At 47.5% G+C, this 16,459-nt stretch overlaps 1 protein-coding gene across 9 annotated transcripts in view; it reads right to left on the bottom strand.

Moving 5' to 3' along the window:
• Nucleotides 1–14,253, bottom strand: part of SGMS1 (sphingomyelin synthase 1) — a 264,800-nt gene extending 250,547 nt beyond the window's left edge. For 6 of the 9 annotated variants that reach the window (XM_074374007.1, XM_074374005.1, XM_074374004.1 and 3 more), the window contains exon 1: nucleotides 13,021–13,295. The gene's annotated coding sequence lies outside the window, so the exon portion shown is untranslated. Of the gene's footprint in view, nucleotides 1–12,430; nucleotides 12,772–13,020; nucleotides 13,307–14,054 lie in introns of those variants that run through there. The other 3 variants (XM_010971268.3, XM_074374011.1, XM_045507436.2) reach the window with 3 other exon arrangements.
• Between the last annotated feature and the right edge of the window lie 2,206 nt (nucleotides 14,254–16,459).

Below are 16,459 nucleotides of genomic sequence, written 5' to 3'. Positions count from 1 at the left end.
TAACACAGCTGGCATCCAGCAAAAGCTCATGAAGTTTGGCTAAGAACACAGCCCTTTCACACTTGCCAAACACCGCCAATGCCAATTCTACTTTGTCTCAATGCTGTGACAGGCAGCCACACCACCACAGGGGTTAATTTCTTCTTCCTCAAGAAATCTGCTCCCCTTTGGCCTTTGAAAGAATTAACCTCTATTGCAGCTCTGTGGGGTCACCGATTAGAAATGCACGCTAGTTTTTACTGCCCATCTGCTTGGAAGAGCCGTCCCTACGGTGATGGGGGGTGGGCCCTGGCTGCTGTCTAGTGGAAAAGATGCCCATCGGGGAGCCAAGACACACAGAATCCAGCCCAGGAATCACCAGGCTCCAAGAAAGGATTTAAACCAGAAGATTTCTAAGAATGAAACACTACTCCACATGGCTACAAACACCACAGAAGGCAGCAAGCCAGGGGCCCAGTCAGAACAACAGGAGGCCCATGAGAGGACAGCGGATGACAAGAAGCAATTCCAGGTGAGCTGGTGACAAGGCCAGCGACAACTGGAGCACTGAGAGCAGAGCCAGAATGTAGGACAGGTACACCCCTCCCCTCCCTTTCACACAGAGCCTCGCACTGCCGGCAAGAAACAAGGCTGCAAAGAAGACAGCTTAACAGTGAGCACGATCAGGAAGACATCCCAGTGACTGGCTTCGAGCTCGCTCGAAAACCTGTGATTTCAGGTCAGAGGTGTTGCTGGTAACAGGTATAGAGAGACCCGTTTGATTGGACTTCCCAGGTAGTCGAACTTGCCTGTTAAGGAGTCATTCTTTTTAAAGTCCTATGGTATTTATAAAAAAAATGTTTATGAGAAAGTTAATATGCCTTGACTGTTTCCCTAACAGACTATATACTAGCTGAGGGTAGGAACCGTATCTGCCTAGTTCGTCCCTGTGTCACCAGTGCCCAGCAGGGCGCCTGGGTGACACCAGGCGCCCAACTAGCATTTTCTGAATAGTTTATTGCTTACAAAAGCAGTATATCACTTTGTGCACATAATCATGTTTTTGGAGCAGCTTTCTATGATTACTCTTCTAGATACTATTTTTAAGGGCAGCCAAGTCTTCCATTATTGGGATATATATCATTTGTTAACCAATCCCCAACTGTTGAATATTTAGGCTTTTAACTTTTCACTAGGATCAATTATTTTGTAAAATAAACTCCTAGAGATAGAACGGCTGGATCAAATAGTAGGTAAGTATCAATGCCCTCCCTCCATACCTGCATTTTGGAGGACAACTGTCACGAACTTCACCGTTTAGGTAAACTACTGTGGACTTCTCAAGCAAAGGAATCTCCTAAAACAGGTGCCTTTGACATCAACAGCCAAAGCTCTAGACTGTCCTTTGAAGACCTATTTGTTGTGCCCATCGGAGCGGGAAATCCGAGAAGCAGCATCTGCTCAAGTGGTCTTCTGCTCTCCTCCCGAGGCTCCACCCGCTCCTCTTGCTCAGTGGAGGACAGAACCTCCTGGAGCATCACACGCTTTCCTCCACTGAGTTAACTCCATGATGCCAACTATATCATTTAACTTCTCGTTCTCCTCAGAGGAATGACTGAACCTGTCCCACCACAAGACACAGAAATGTCAAGTCTCGGGTAACCGCACTGAGGCTCTCGGCCCATGTCTGCCTCTCTGCTTTGGGCAAGTCACTTCTCATTAGTTCCTCTAAAAAGAGGAGCGACGACAATAAGGAAAGACCCTCAATGGCACAGTTCTATCTTCTCATCCACTTGCATAAAAACAGACCTTTCAGAGCTCTTACTGGTGGGTTGAGCGAAAGCTTTAGGCAGTCTCCCCAGAAAAATGCACATACCCAAAACGATAAACTGAATTTCAGTGGCTTCGTGAAACCCACCCGTAGATCCCAATAAGAAACCCCGGGCCACTGATCGGGCTTTCACACAAATGGCCAAAAGGAGGCCTGAGACATTCCTGGGAGTGTTCAACCATTCCGCCTCTGTTTCTAAAATCAAAGGGAGGGAGGGGAAAGCCGGCCATGTTCAGAGCCCTATGGAAACTTGGAACTCGGCCCAGCACAACTGCTGCTAACTCTGCAGGGCCTTTCAAAGTAACTCAGGTGTCACTACACAAACAGTGGGGGGTACAGCAAATGTCAAAGTACTGACCTCGTGGATGGGTGCAGAGCCATTACACGGTGAGGTAGCAGGACCCCTGGCATGCCTCACATTTGTGGACTTGATTGTCATGGTCACCCCATCACCAAGGAAACTCCCTGCACGTGGAGACTTGGCTTTGTTCACACCTATATCCTCAGCCTCGTCCAAGTCAAAGCTGCTGGTCCCAGTGAGCCTGAAGGCCTATGCTGGACACTGAGGCCACCCACGAAGACTTCCACAGAGAGCAACGACATACATGGAACATTCTGTGCACCTGGGATCTCAGGATGGGGAGACTGAACTAACAGCTAGGGGAACAGGGACAGGCTGTGGGGTAAGATCAGTCAGAAACACAATGGACCAGGTGACAGGCCACATGGTAAAAAATGTCAACAACACATGGCCACAAAGCTGGGGTCAGATGGACATGCCCAGAGCACTAGCTCAGAGTGTCATTCATGGTCCATCTAGTCAAGTGAATGGTCAACATGCCAGCCAGGGAGTGACAGGAAACTGACACTCCCCCCTCATATGGGGAGGTCTCTGCTGCCACCTCCCAAGTCCAACTCCACAGCTGGGGAAAGCTGCCCTACGTTGCCACCAGCACATGCCAAGGGCTTTCAGATGACAATACCGCGATGATGCAGTGGTCATTATTCCCATTTCACATGAGAGAAAGCCAGTGCCGCAAAAGGACAGTCACATCTGTCTCTACCTGCTCTGTCTCGGTCTCAGATGACCAGAGCAGCCTGGCTCTGGTGGAAGGCCGAGGATTCCCCCGTAGGGGGTGTTTCTTTCTTGAACCCCTTTTGGTCTCAGCATGCCAGGCCTGTGGGCTCTCCCCTCCTCCACCCAGCCCAGCCCGCCTGTCCTCACACACCTCCCTCTCCCTCTTGGTTTCCTCAAGGGCAATAAAGGCCTCCTTCCTCTTGGTCTCAAGGCATATCGGCACCACCACCCTCTTTCAGATTTCTGCCCAAACCATTAGACTGTGTTTGTCAGGAGGCTCAAAGCAACTCCTTGCCACCAGCTGCTGCTTCTCTCCCCTTTTTGGTATCTTTGGCCCTGTTACTGCCCCCAAAGCTGGGAGAAGGGGTCCCTTCTCCTTAAGGGATATTTTCTTGTGTTCTGTTCTCCATCTGTCTGCCCCCAGCACTTTTTCCTTCCATCCCCAGCCTTCACTTGACCTGTCACTCTTAGGAGCTCCATTCCTAACTTATTATGCCCCTCATGGCTTAGCTGAAGAGCCCCCACTCCACCCCATAACCTAAGATTAACCACAATACCCCTTACAATTTGTCCTTATATAACATTGGTTATAACCACCTTGGTGGATTCACACAGAACCTGTGAGAAACCTTTAAAAGGCTGAACATCCCACATTTTACACCTTTAATAGAGACAGACTGCCAGGAGGGGCACCAATCACAACCTGGAAAACATGACAGTGAAGAATCAACCACTCACTACTGCCTCCATAAAGCGGTTTGGACACGCAACTGATAGGACTGGGGAACACGGTTCTGAAATAAGATTTTTTTTTATTACCAAGGTAAGAAGTGACTGCTGAAATGGAGTTCAGGAGCCACTCTTTTCAGGTGTCCCCCAGTCACAGGACCCACGGGTGTGGGGACTAGATGACTAAGGGTCAGCTAATCCAAACTCTCCACTTACAGATACGGAAGCAGAGGCCCAAGCTTGCCAAGGTCATGGTTCTGGCACGTATGCTTTAGCTTGTGTGCTGTTTGTAAGGATATTAAGGAAGGAAGAGGGGAGAGAGAAGGGGAGGACAAGGAAAGCGAGAAATGCAAACCACTGAAAACTAAATTCAAAGTGGAATTTAGCACTTCACCAAAAACTGAGGGCAAATAAAACAAAGCTTTGTTTTGAATAAAGAATCTTTGTTTTAAAAGCTGATTTACCTTAAAGAGAGAACGGCAGTAACCTTCTGCAGGTTTTACAGTCCTAGGAAATAGCTAAAAGTTAGCCACAGTTGTTAGAGACAAAATGGACTAGCACAGGCTCCCTCTGATTCCTAAGTTTTGTGGGGTTTTTTATTTAATTGAAGTATAGTTGATTTACAATGTTGTGTTAGTTTTGGGTGTACAGCAAAGTGATTAATTATACATATACACACTACATTCTTTTTCAGGTTCCTTTCCATTACAGGTTATTACAAGATGTTTATTTCAGGTTCCCTGTGCTATGTCATAGGTCTTTGCTGTTTATCTGTCCTAAGCGGTTCTGAAGGGCTGTTCCAGCTCCCAGTTCCCTTCAAGGGCTGACCACTTCCAGCATATATCTGCCCAGAATCCCATCTGCCATCAAAACTATCTCACTCAGAATGGAAATCCCAAAAGACGCAAAGAAAGGAAACAAAACCAAAACACACCATTCCAGCTCCATCTACTATATCCCTATGGTTGTCAGTTACCCAGGGAGCCTGGAGCAGGCGCCCTCCTCTGACCAGCCCTCCTGCCCTGCCCCCAAGGGCTTGGTGTCCAGCTGCTGTACTGTACCCACTACTTGGTGATAGCATTTATCTGTGGACATGTCTGTTTCTCTGACTAACCCCTAGGGAATCTAGACTGTATCTCACTCACCTCTGTATCTCAAAGCGTAACAGAGGTCTAGCCCATGGCAGACCTCAATACGTGTTCACCACTGCTGTAAACTCCAGGTTGAGAACGTCTGGCATATATGAACAGGCCTTCCTGGCCTCCGGAGCCTTCCCCCGGCCCTCTCCCATCCTCTCTCCCCTACCACATCCCCTTACCAAGCAAACAAACAAATTCTGGCTGCTGGGGTCACAGGAGAGCCCCAACAACTAGCACAGGGAAAAATCTGGACCAACATTTCTTCCCAAATACGATTTATTTGTATGTTCTCTTGAGTTAATCCTAAATCCTGATTTCCTGCAACAGCTTTCAATTTTAAAATTTTCTAATTCCTCAGTTTTACGTGTGACATGGCTCAGACGGGGTAAATGCAGTCTCAATTGTAAAACAGAAAACTTTGGCTGTAATAACAGTGGTTCACACTTGGTGAGGACTTCCTGTGCACTAAGCTTGGACACACAGTGGCTATTTTACCTCTCAGCAGCTGGAGACAGGTACACAGCCCTTTTTCTTTTCTCTTTGTTTTCAAGTACCTTTCTACAGACGGTTTTCTACTACAGTTAACCCAGTCAAATAGGATTATCTTCTGCCTCTCTACTGTCAGTCTGTGTAACTTCATACATTTTTAATTTTTCTGTACCTAAATTTTCCCAAGGGGTTAAATGGTGAACATAAAGCCTTTCTGTGCCTATGGCAGGGAGTAGGGAGGGTGGAAAATAACAAAAATAAATCAGGGCATTTTCGCAGGATGGGATGCATGAGATGGCACTTCACGCTTCTAGTAAGTCTTGATTTGTATTTCCAAATTTTCTCTCCACCCTGGGTTCTCACCCACCTTAGCCATGTCAGAAATACTGGCAAGGACAGAAAGCAATAGGTATACTGCACTGGCTCAGACATTCCTCCACTGGCCTAGAAACAGGACCGTGTGAGTTCAGTTTTTATTTCATGCGGTAGGCAGTATTTAAAATGTCTGAATCTGAAATCATCTCACCTGACTGTAAGTAGAAATAGGAGCAGCTGGCTCTCCATTGACATAAGCATTGCTTAGGCACTGGTTCTCAGAGAGGTCCCAGACCCGCAGCACCAGTGTCATCTGGGAACACGGTGGACATGTTGACTACGAGGCCCCACCCCAAACGCCTTGCCTCAGAAACTCTGGCAGGGGTGGGCCCAGCACGGGTGTTTTAACAAGCCTTCAGGTGATTCTGATACCTGCTGAAATCTGAGCACCATCAACATGGGCCAGTAAGCCTCCAAGGTCATGGGAATGCCTTGCTGGGCTAACCTGTGTTTCACAATTCTACGTAATTACAATAGTGCCCCACCAACACTTATTCTGGTAATTTTTGCCAACTGACAAAGGCCCCAAACACTAAACTCCCTCAGGGCACTCCTACTTTGTTAGGCAAATTACTTGTGCCCCACTCTCCTCATCTCTGAAAATGGATAATAATAACATCCATCTCACTGGACTGTCAACGGCTTAGACAGCGTCTGGCATGTGGTTCACCCTCAACAAATCTGAATCCCTATGATTACTACACCTTTGCCAAAAGGTCTAATCAAAACTAGGAATACAGCAAAATAAAACCTGCTTTCTGCATGCTAATGTGAAAATTAATAAAGGGAAACCTCACTAAATTAGAGTCAGAGGACTGACCAGGAGGGGAGCAATCATGCAGTATCGCTGGATGTCAATTACAAGAAGAATGGTCAGTTCCAGACCCTAATATAAGAATCACCAATGGAAAAGAAGCTCCAATTACAGGCTCCAACAGGAAAAGATGCACATTACATCTCCTACAGAATACTGACAACCCCAGCAACTCAGTCAACGAGAAACCTCTCTATCCTAAACTCTCACTTTTCACCAATGGACTTCTGTTCAAAACAACCCTTACCAATGTCCTCCTTTTTCTCTATAAAATAATATTCCTCTCCTTTGTTGAACTTGCCTATGATTTTTTGCCATGGCTTGCTTGTCCAGAATTGCAATTTTTGCTATTCCCAAATAAACCCATTTTTTTGCTGGTAAAATAATTGTTTTATTTTAAAGGTCAACACTAACCACATGATATCATCTATCCTCTCCATGCCAGAGCCCTGAGGACATCCAGGACCAACAGAGATAGCACCTGGCTCCACTGTCTGAGCATTTACTTGTGCAGTCTACAACCTAAGCATCCAGCACATACCCAGCAACATGCAGAGAAAATTCACTCTACATGACTGTGCCTCCAACAGGTCTTTCTGGACAAAAGCCATCCAACTCTGTGGCATAAGGTTTCACATAGCTCAAGGGAGATAGACAGAGAAGAAACACAATAAACATTAATATAAGTAGTCATAAGAACAGCTAACATTTATACTGTGATTACCTTGTGCCAGAAACTAAACAGCTGACAAAGGTTAATTTATAGTCTTCACAAGCTGTGAGGTACCTGCTGTTATGACACCCACCGATATTGGTTAGGGAAACTGAGGCAAAGAAGGTTTACAGAACTTGCCTAAAGTCCCACAGCTCCTGAATAGTAAGCCAAGACCTGAACCCAGGAACTCTAGCTCCACTGTCAGTGCTCTCAACCACTATTTTCTTTTTTTTTTCAATTTTTAATTTTTCAATTGAAGTACAGTCAGTTACAGTGTGTCAATTTCTGGTGTATGGCACAATTTAACCACTGCTCCATGTGACAAAGAGTTACTAGTTACCTAGGTATCTACCAGCCACTTGTTATCACTGATTCCAAAGCAATGATTTTTAAGACACTTAAATTTAGGTACAAATTCCACTATCATGGGGTTCAAGGCCCTGGACAGAAATGCTAATTATACTGGGTTTTTCTGGCCTCTTCACTACCCCCAATCTACTTCTACTCAAGTTGAGTCGAAACTTCTCTACTCATAACTCCCCTGGCACCACCTCACTGAATCCCTAATTATAAACCATCTGTCACACATAATTCTCTAACTGTTTTTTGTACGTTGGTCTTTTCTACTCTACTGGGCTGTAAAATTCTTTGGAAAGATCCATACTTAATGTAAAACCCCACAAAACTAGGCAGACGCATGGACTTGCATGTGTAGACTTGGAGAATATTACAGTTAATTGGTTGGCTTATTCACTTTGCTCTTCTGACATTTCTTTGCTATGAAGCAGAATAAAAGTATAAAGTTTATGCTATTTAAAGCCAGCATTAGGGGACATGTTACACCAACATTCAGTGAGCAGCAACTCTGTTTCAAGATTTGAACTCCCTGCCTCTCCCACACTATCTCTTTAAAGCCCTCTGCAGCTCAAATGCCTTAAAGGGGAGGCTATGGGATCCAGCCTGAGGAAGGAGGAAACGGGCTACGAAAGGAGAGAGTCTGCCCTGAGTCACTCAAGGCCAGTGAAAAGAGAACAGAGACTGAAACAAGATCTGTCCCCAAAGCCTCTACACTCTGCCTTCCTATAAGGTTCAGAATGAGGAGCCCTGATTCAAATTCTCCTCAAAACAACACATTAGTTTTGTAAAAAAAAAAAAAAAAAAAAAAAAAGTGACAGAAAATTTTTAAAGTCATTATAAAAAGAAAGGACAACCATGTTCACGGGTAGAATTACAAAATTAAGATGGAAGAGGTGTCAGTCCTCCCCATTTTAGGCTACACACTCAATGTAACACTAATCACATTTCCAAGACTTTGTTGAGAACTTGACAAGCACTCCAAAATGTATATGGAAGAAAAAAGGTCCACAAATTACCAAGTCCTGAAAAAGAAGAGCAAGGAAGGGGCTCATCCTGCCATATAAGACACAATGCAGAGCTATAATAATAAAAATAATTTGGCATAGAAACAGACAGATGACTGGAACAGAACAGAGAACTTGAACCCTGTGAAGAACCTCAAAATCTGAAAACACAAACTAATCTATCTGTGGCAGAGAGTAGACCAGTGGCTGCTTGAGCCCGGGCACCATGGGAGGGATGGAAGGTAAAGGGGCCCATGGGAAATTTTAGAGAGAAGGAAAAGCTCTGGATCTTGATTGTGGTGGTTTCACAAGTATGCACATCTGGCAAAATTCATCCAATCGTACACTTCAAATGTACGGATGGAGCTGACCATACAGAAATTGTAACTATTAATAACATAGAAAAAAATAGACTCATGCATGTATAATAGAGGTGGCTACACATTTACCCCTAAAATCTCAGGGAAAGAATACACTGTTTAATGATTCTGAGAAAACTGGCTCACAAAATGGAAAGGAAAAAATAACACTGGGTTCCTTCTTTATGCCATTAAAATGAACCTCAAGCAGATTCAAGTCCTCATTGTGAAGGGTAAAAGTAGGAAGCTGATAGAATAAAATATAGATTACATTTGTAATCTTGGGGTAAGGAAGAATGTCTTAAGACTCCTAATGTGCAAAAGGCAAAATTTAATGGCTTTGGGCTCTATCAAAAGTAAGAATTTCTGGAAGTTACCACTGAAACCACTGAAACCCACCGAAGTCTGTCAAGTCCCTGAGTCTCTAAAGGCCCACTCACCTGCATTTACACAGTCTGCTGCTGAGACAGGGAAGAGGAGTCTTTCTGAAATACAAACTTGGGGTGATTTCAGGCCCCCAGAACTCAACTTGCTGCTGAGGCCTAGATTTTCCCTGTGTGATATATTAGGATTTAAAAAGTAGTGGGGATGCCTGGCTTTTCACAAAGGGTAGAGGTGTCTACATCTGTACCTGTGACTCTTTTCAGTGTGTGACTGTGTGTGTACGTGTCTGTGGACTTGTGGGCGACTCTCTGGATGTGTGGGGGGGTGGGGTGTGTGTGTGGTGTGTTTATCTGTGGAGGGGGAGAGGACTACGGAGGGGAGCAGAGCACTTCAGCTGAGATTGAGCCACACTTGTTGATCAACCATTCAATTCTATCTTACTGAAACCAGAAGTCACAGTTACAAAATCAAGCTATCTTCCCGGCCCCACCTGCCCTTCTCTTCCCTTCTTCACCCTCCCCTCCCCCACACCCAATGCCGGTTCCTAGCTCCCACATCCAAATGGACTGATGTGAAACACAGTCCTCTGGGGATTGGGCAGATTATTAAAATGACACACTTTATAGCCAAAATTCTTGGAATGTGGTAGGAGACAATAAATGACCATTTATATTCCTGACCAAGAGCCTTAAGAAAAAGGCCAAAATATTTAAGACCAGGCATGCCTTCACAGTTCTTCCAGATGAGATGGCTGTGGCTACAGGTACCAACCAAAAAAGGCAAAGAAAAAGCCATCTATAACCTGTCATGCCCCCACAAGGTCACGCTGGCCACAGCTTTTTCCAAGGACCATCGAACAGTTTATCATACTAAGCAGCTGGAAAGTGTATGGGACAGTGAAAAAAATAAAAATCACCATTAACTGAATTTATGAGAGAAAATGCAACAGCTTTAAGTAAGCAAGGCCATGCCAGCAAAGTATGCCTTTAGGGAAAGAAGAAACAGCTTAACAACTGGAGGGAGGAACAGAATTGCATAAGTAAAATGCAGAAGAATGAGCTGGACAAACACTTACACCTCCTTCAAAGACCCAGCACTGGGCAGATTATCCCCCTGTGCAAACAAGCCAGAATTTTTATTTCCAAAACACTGGTTTGCCTTTTCTACAGCAGCACTTTTCATTGGCTGATAAAGGCTTAGTTCTCTAATCTTCCTGAAATGCTTTGTATAAAATGAAGTTTTGTAAATAAAGCGTATTTGATATGCAGTCACAGCACTTTTTAGTTTTAAAAGAATTTGTAACGGTTATATGTAGGAGTCTTCTGGATTTTCATGAGACATGTTAGCAAAACACACCTATTTGGATTTTCATGAGATATGTTAGCAAAACACATCTATTTTTTTTTTCAGTTAAAGTGCAGGATCTGCTACAATTTGAAAATTAAGGGACAGGAGAAAAGTAAAAGGATTGCATTTTCAAACTAAAATTGAATGTCTATGGTCATCCTACACAATTTTGACTTATGAAAACATACAAAGTTCCTTAAGTGTCAAAACTTACCAACAAGCTTCTGTTATGAAAATTTCTTTAAATTTCAGGTGAACAAACATTTATTGAATATTTACAAGTTAAACACTGCACAAGATGCTGCAGATCCTCCAACGAATGAGACATTGTTTTCATAACTGTGTCCCTTCAATGTCATTTATCCATCCCTTGAATTTTTTTAATGCTTTCTGATATTTGAAATAGCTCACTACCAGCACTGAAGAGTTACAGAAATACAACCTAGTCTACTAAAAATGTAAATTTCTAGTCTCTGAAGCAGAAATAGGGGGGAAAAAAAGACTATTTCTCTGCTTTACATACTGGTATCATTTTTCTGCAGAATAATTACTTAAACTGTGCATGGAGGCAGCTGCCACTTCCTGCTATCCAGTGGGTCAGAGAACTGGAGATATTAAAAAATATGCTACATAGTTTAAGAGAGGTAGTGAAGAAACCCAAAAGACCATGGCCTCCAGCCATAAAGAGAAAGCAAGATAAGGAAAGTTAGCTGCTACAGGCAGAAGAATCTCCTGGAGGTTCCCCCGAAGCTGGCGCCTCCCACAGCAGGCACAAGCTGCTGCCGCTGGCTTGCTGGCTGGCTTGGCCAAGGTATGGCTCCAGAGCTGGAAGGCTGCCACCTGCTGAATCACCAAACATCCCTGGGCTTCCCTTGGAGCACTGACCAGACGGGGACCCAAACCCCGCCTGGCTTCTCTGGTTAACATCTTAACGCCCCGAACCAATGAAACGCCTAGCCCTCTCCCCTTCAGCACGCACAGGTCAGAACAGCCAACCAACCCCACCCCGTGGTGTCTGGGCAGCCCTATGCAACTCCCCTCGCGTTGCTACGTCACCAGTCCCACTCCTCTTTCGGCCCACTCAGTCCCCATAATGCTCAGCCCCCAGTGCCAGGAAGCGTGGGGCGTTCACAGCGCACCGTGACAGGCACTTGCGGCTTCCACACCCAGGCAGCCAACCAGAAACGCCCCCAAACCTACAAGCAAAATAACCTGTCCAAACAGTTTTAAAGGTCCAGAAAGGTAAATATCCAGGGTGCCAGAATAGTAAGCAGGCCCCATAACGTAGAAAATAAACTTCCTTTTCGGAAAGCAAGCCTTCAGTGTTGGTTTCATAAGCTTGTACCGCTCAAGTCTGTACTGTCTTAAGGTGAAAAGAAACACTGGAGGAGCACCTGCAAGGATTCCCTTCACTCTCTCCGGCCATGGCAACCCTCATCCCGATTTTTACTCGCGACTCTCAAGAAGGAAAGGCTTTAACCATAACGCGCCTGACTGAATCCGTTAGCTGGACCAGGGCACCCTACCCAACCCACCAAAAGAAGCCGAAAGCCGAAGTCTCGGTTAAGACGGTGGGAGAAACAGCCGCTGGTGTCGCTGCTCTGCCCTTGAAAAGTCGCCTAGGAATCGCGGAGACCCCTCACTCAGGAACACCCGTGTCCGGGAGAGAATGTCCAGTTCCGGGATGCGCCGATGGCTCCTCCAGGCCTTACCCCTTAACACCCTCACCCGGTGGGGGCAGCCCCGCGGGGTCTCAGAGCTTCCCCCGAACCTGGAGGCTGTTATGCGGCCTGGGGAGTGGAGCTCACTCCTCAGGGAAAGGGGTCCCACCTGTTACGTTGTCTGGGGACATCGGGGAGCCGTGACGGGGGACGAGGAGATCCCGAAACCCAGGGAGACTGGCCGGCTGCGATCCAACTCAGAGGCACCAACTGTCACGCCACCACCCGAGCCGTGGGGGTAGGGCCGTGATTTGGGGTCGTACCCTGCGGGTGTCCAGATCCCCGCTGAGCCACTGCCCTACGGCTCCCCGCCTGGCGGTTCTTCGACCCCGCCACCGTCTGCTCGCCCCAAACTGACTCTAGGCAGCCTTCCAGCCTGCACGCAGCACCTTTGAAAAGGTTCCCGCTGACGCCCCCGTCTTTCTCTCCGCCCCAAGTTGGTCCGGGAGCCCTGCGGGCGGGCCGCCCCCTCGGAGCCCCGAGCCCAGCCGCCGCACCGCCCCTCGCGCCCACCCCCCGGGAGCGGAGGCGAGGCAGGAGTGCCCGCCAGGTACGCGCGCCTCTCCGTGCGGGCTGAGCTCACGCCCCCTCGCCCTGGAGGTGCCAGCACACCGCTCCCGGCGGCAGGCCAGGCCCTTGAGGCGGGTGACCGATTGGCACCCCCGAGATCGGCTCTCTCCCGCCGCCCCACGGACTCACTTGCACCGGAGTCGCGGCAGCCGCCGGAATTCCGCTCGCCGAGCCCCCAGCCGCAGAACGAAATCCGGGGCAGGGCAGCGTCGGGGATCCGCACCCAGATTAACCTCTCTGGCCCTCTTGCCGGGCGCCAGGGCAGAGCAGCCTTCCCGGACCGACCCTTCCCGCTCCCTTCCTGCCAGCCGCCGCTGCCCTGGCCGCTGCCTAGCTGGTGCGAACGCTTCCGACTTGCCAACGCGAGCCTCTCGGGCTGCCGAGCATGCCCAGTCCGCTACTCGAGCCGGCCCAGCTTCCCGCGCAACGGGAATCCGCTCCTCCGGGTGTTCGCGGCGGCCGGGAGGGCCGGCAGGGCGGGCGGGGTCCGCGGGGGCTCTGTCCGCGACCCGGCGGGACCCGGGCCAGACTGCGCACCTAGGGGCAACTGGCGCTTGGCCCCTGTTATTTTACTTCCAAGTAATTAGAAGCTCGAGAGGCAGGCATTTTCCCCAACGACGAGAAAGGCCCACTTGCACATTTTTAGGGAGCTGTTTAGTGAGGCGGGACGGGAGCCGAGTTTTACCGTCAGCAGCAGTATGGCACTTGGGGCAGAGCCAGAGAGTTTAAGAGTTGAGCTGGTCAGTACAGGAAACACAAACGGCCTTCTGGAGACCGGGCTCAGGGGCACGAGTTTGCGAGCTACGCAAGGATTCTTTTCCCCACCAAGCCTAGGAGTGCGACACTTGGGATTAAGTCGTAATTGAGCATTCATTAAAAAAAAGGCGGACCTCAGACTCTACAACCCATTTTTAAACCTCCGTCCACAGGTTCCCACCCTAAAATCAATGAAACCGCCGCGGCGACCCAGCCGAAGCCGGTCAGGGATAGGAAGGCCCGAATAGCTCCAGTCCGAACAGGGACGACTCAAGCCGTGTCAGGGCCGCCCCACCCCGGCCCGGCCCATCCCGGCCCCACCTCCCGCGGGCCCCGCTGAGTTGCGGGAAAAACCTGGAGAGCGGGCCCGCCCGGGCGGGAGTACTGCGCATGCCCAGTAGGCTGACCTGGTGCGGGTCGCCGGGAGGATGGTTTTTCTCCGCTCTCTGAGCCCGATTCCTGCGCCCGCGTTAGGGGCCAATGGCGGAGAGAACTGGCCTTCGGCTGCGGGGCGCCCCCTCTCTGGCCATCCCGCTCGGTACTCCGGAGGCGGAGAGGCAGCCTGGGGCTGCGCGTCCCGCGGGGTCCGGGACTCACTGAGCGGGGGAGGGGGCGTGCGACTGTATCGCGGTGACACGTGACTGTCCGTGGAGCTCCAGGCAGCCATCTTCCGCCCGGCCATCGGTCCGCGGCCGATCGGAACGGACTTGCGAGCTGGCGGGACTGGAGCAGAGTGCTCTGCTCCTCGCCACGCCTTCCCACAGGGCTCCAGCCCCATCTCCGCACCTGCCTCCGCTCCGCCCCGGGGAATCGCTGCGCTGGCCCTGGGTTTGCTGGGAGGACAGGCTCCTGCCTGGGCTAAAAACGAACGGCTGGGAAATTGAGACGGCAGGATTCCGGGGATGGATGGCCTCTGCTTTTCCCCAGAGGCGGAAGTTAGAGACAGGGGTCCCCTTCCGTTAGGCAGTAACACCGCTGCTCCAGCTGCCTCTCTGTGCTAATCTATTCCGTGCAGAGGAGGCGTGATGTATTGGCAGGAACATCTGGACAGAGGCCGTCGCTCTTCCCTAAGGTGTGGCCCCTGCTGGTGGACAGCTTAGATGGTTATGTTAATAGTGAACATTTATTAAGCTCCTGTGCCACGAACCACTTGCAGTCCCTGTGGCCTTAGGACCAGCCGCGTCACCATCACCAGAGAATTTGTTAGAAATGCAAAAAAAATTCTAGACCTACAGAATCGGAAACCCTACTGGGAGAGGCGGGGCGTCCTCCCACTTCATTAATAAGCACTCCAGCTGGTTCTGGTGAACATTTTACTTCCTTATTTGAACTAGGCCTTAGGGCAGCTCACTTTATAAATGAGGCATTGACACTTTATCCCAAAGACCCTGAACTGTCGGGAATTCAAACCAAGACAGTCTGCCCCAGTGCGGGCTTTTTATCGCGCCTTCCACTTCGGCCTTTCTGACTTTTTCACCCCTACAACACTATACTGCTTTCAGGGAGACTAAGTGCATTTGTCACGTGTGCCTTTAAAATAACAACTGAAATTCAGTTCAACTACATGTTTTGAGTATACAGAGGGCAAAGCTCTTTGAGTCATAACCCTACTGAGTAGTTTCATCAGTTTACACCTAAGAGGTGAAAGAGAAGACTTGCTTTCTCGTGATGTACATTTTTTCAAACGAAGGGAGTGCCAGAAAACTGCTCTGAAGTATTGTTTATGCAGAATGGCCAGACTTTGGACTTCCAGAAAATGAGGTTCAAGCAAGCATCTGCTATAGACTTACGTCAAGGAGTCTAATTTACTTTAAAGTGCCCCACCCCCAAATGTAAAACTGAATTAAATTTTGTAAAATATTAGCAGTTCTCTATTTATAAGTGTTTTTTCTAGGGTGCTTGTTGTAATTTTTTTCTAATTTTATGTATGTTTGAAATATCTCATAATAAGTTTCCTAAATTGCTTTACATGAGTAATTTTAAGACTATACACATGGGAAAAAGCAAGGTATAAAACTATTTCCAATTCATTCCAATTTCATAAAATAATTTAGAGAGAGCTATAATAAACTAAGGGGGGGAAATCTAAAATTGAAAGGCAGTAAAAGTAAATTCTGGGTGAAGTGATTATAAGAGACACTTGAATTGACTCTCCTTGAAATTAAATTTAGCTATGGTCCTTAAGTCACTACTGTTTGAATCCAAAAAGAAACAGTTTTAACAAAAATAAATAATTGTCCCACTCCAGTCCACCCAACCCTGAAGAATTTTACCACTGTATTTTTCTGATCAAAAATTTAATAAGCATCATACTGCTCAGTTGTAAAATTTTAGAATTCTCAAGTACATAGAATATCATAAATTACATTGTTGTCAAGACAACTATAAAATAAAAATGAATCACTTCTAAGTTATAATCTATCATTAAAATATGTTTAAAATAATATTAAGAGCAAATACTAGGGCAAACAGTTCACTTGCCAGAACAGCTATTCTGAAGTAGGTGGTTTAGTTTCAGATGAATGATTCCTACCTTTAGAAGGTAACCTACCTGATTAAAAATGTAGTGGTTTTATCCAGTTGATAGTTGACCTGTAAGCAGCAGCCATCACTCACCAAACTATTGTCAAAGTCAAATAGTATTCAAGAAGCAAGGGGGCTTCTGTGTGTCCAAGGCTATTTGTCTCAGTGGAAGAATCTAGAACCACAAAAGCCTGAGTGACAGGAACAAGACCTCATGATCCCTCATAGCCCTTTAAACTCATCTGACCAACCCACAACCCAATTTCCAAACCAAAGTTGATCAGAAGAG

The sequence above is a fragment of the Camelus bactrianus genome, chromosome 11 (genome assembly GCF_048773025.1).
Source record: "Camelus bactrianus isolate YW-2024 breed Bactrian camel chromosome 11, ASM4877302v1, whole genome shotgun sequence".
Taxonomy (NCBI): Eukaryota; Metazoa; Chordata; class Mammalia; order Artiodactyla; family Camelidae; genus Camelus; species Camelus bactrianus.
Note: the sequence above shows the minus strand (reverse complement) of the source record. Positions and strands in the feature narration are given on the sequence as shown.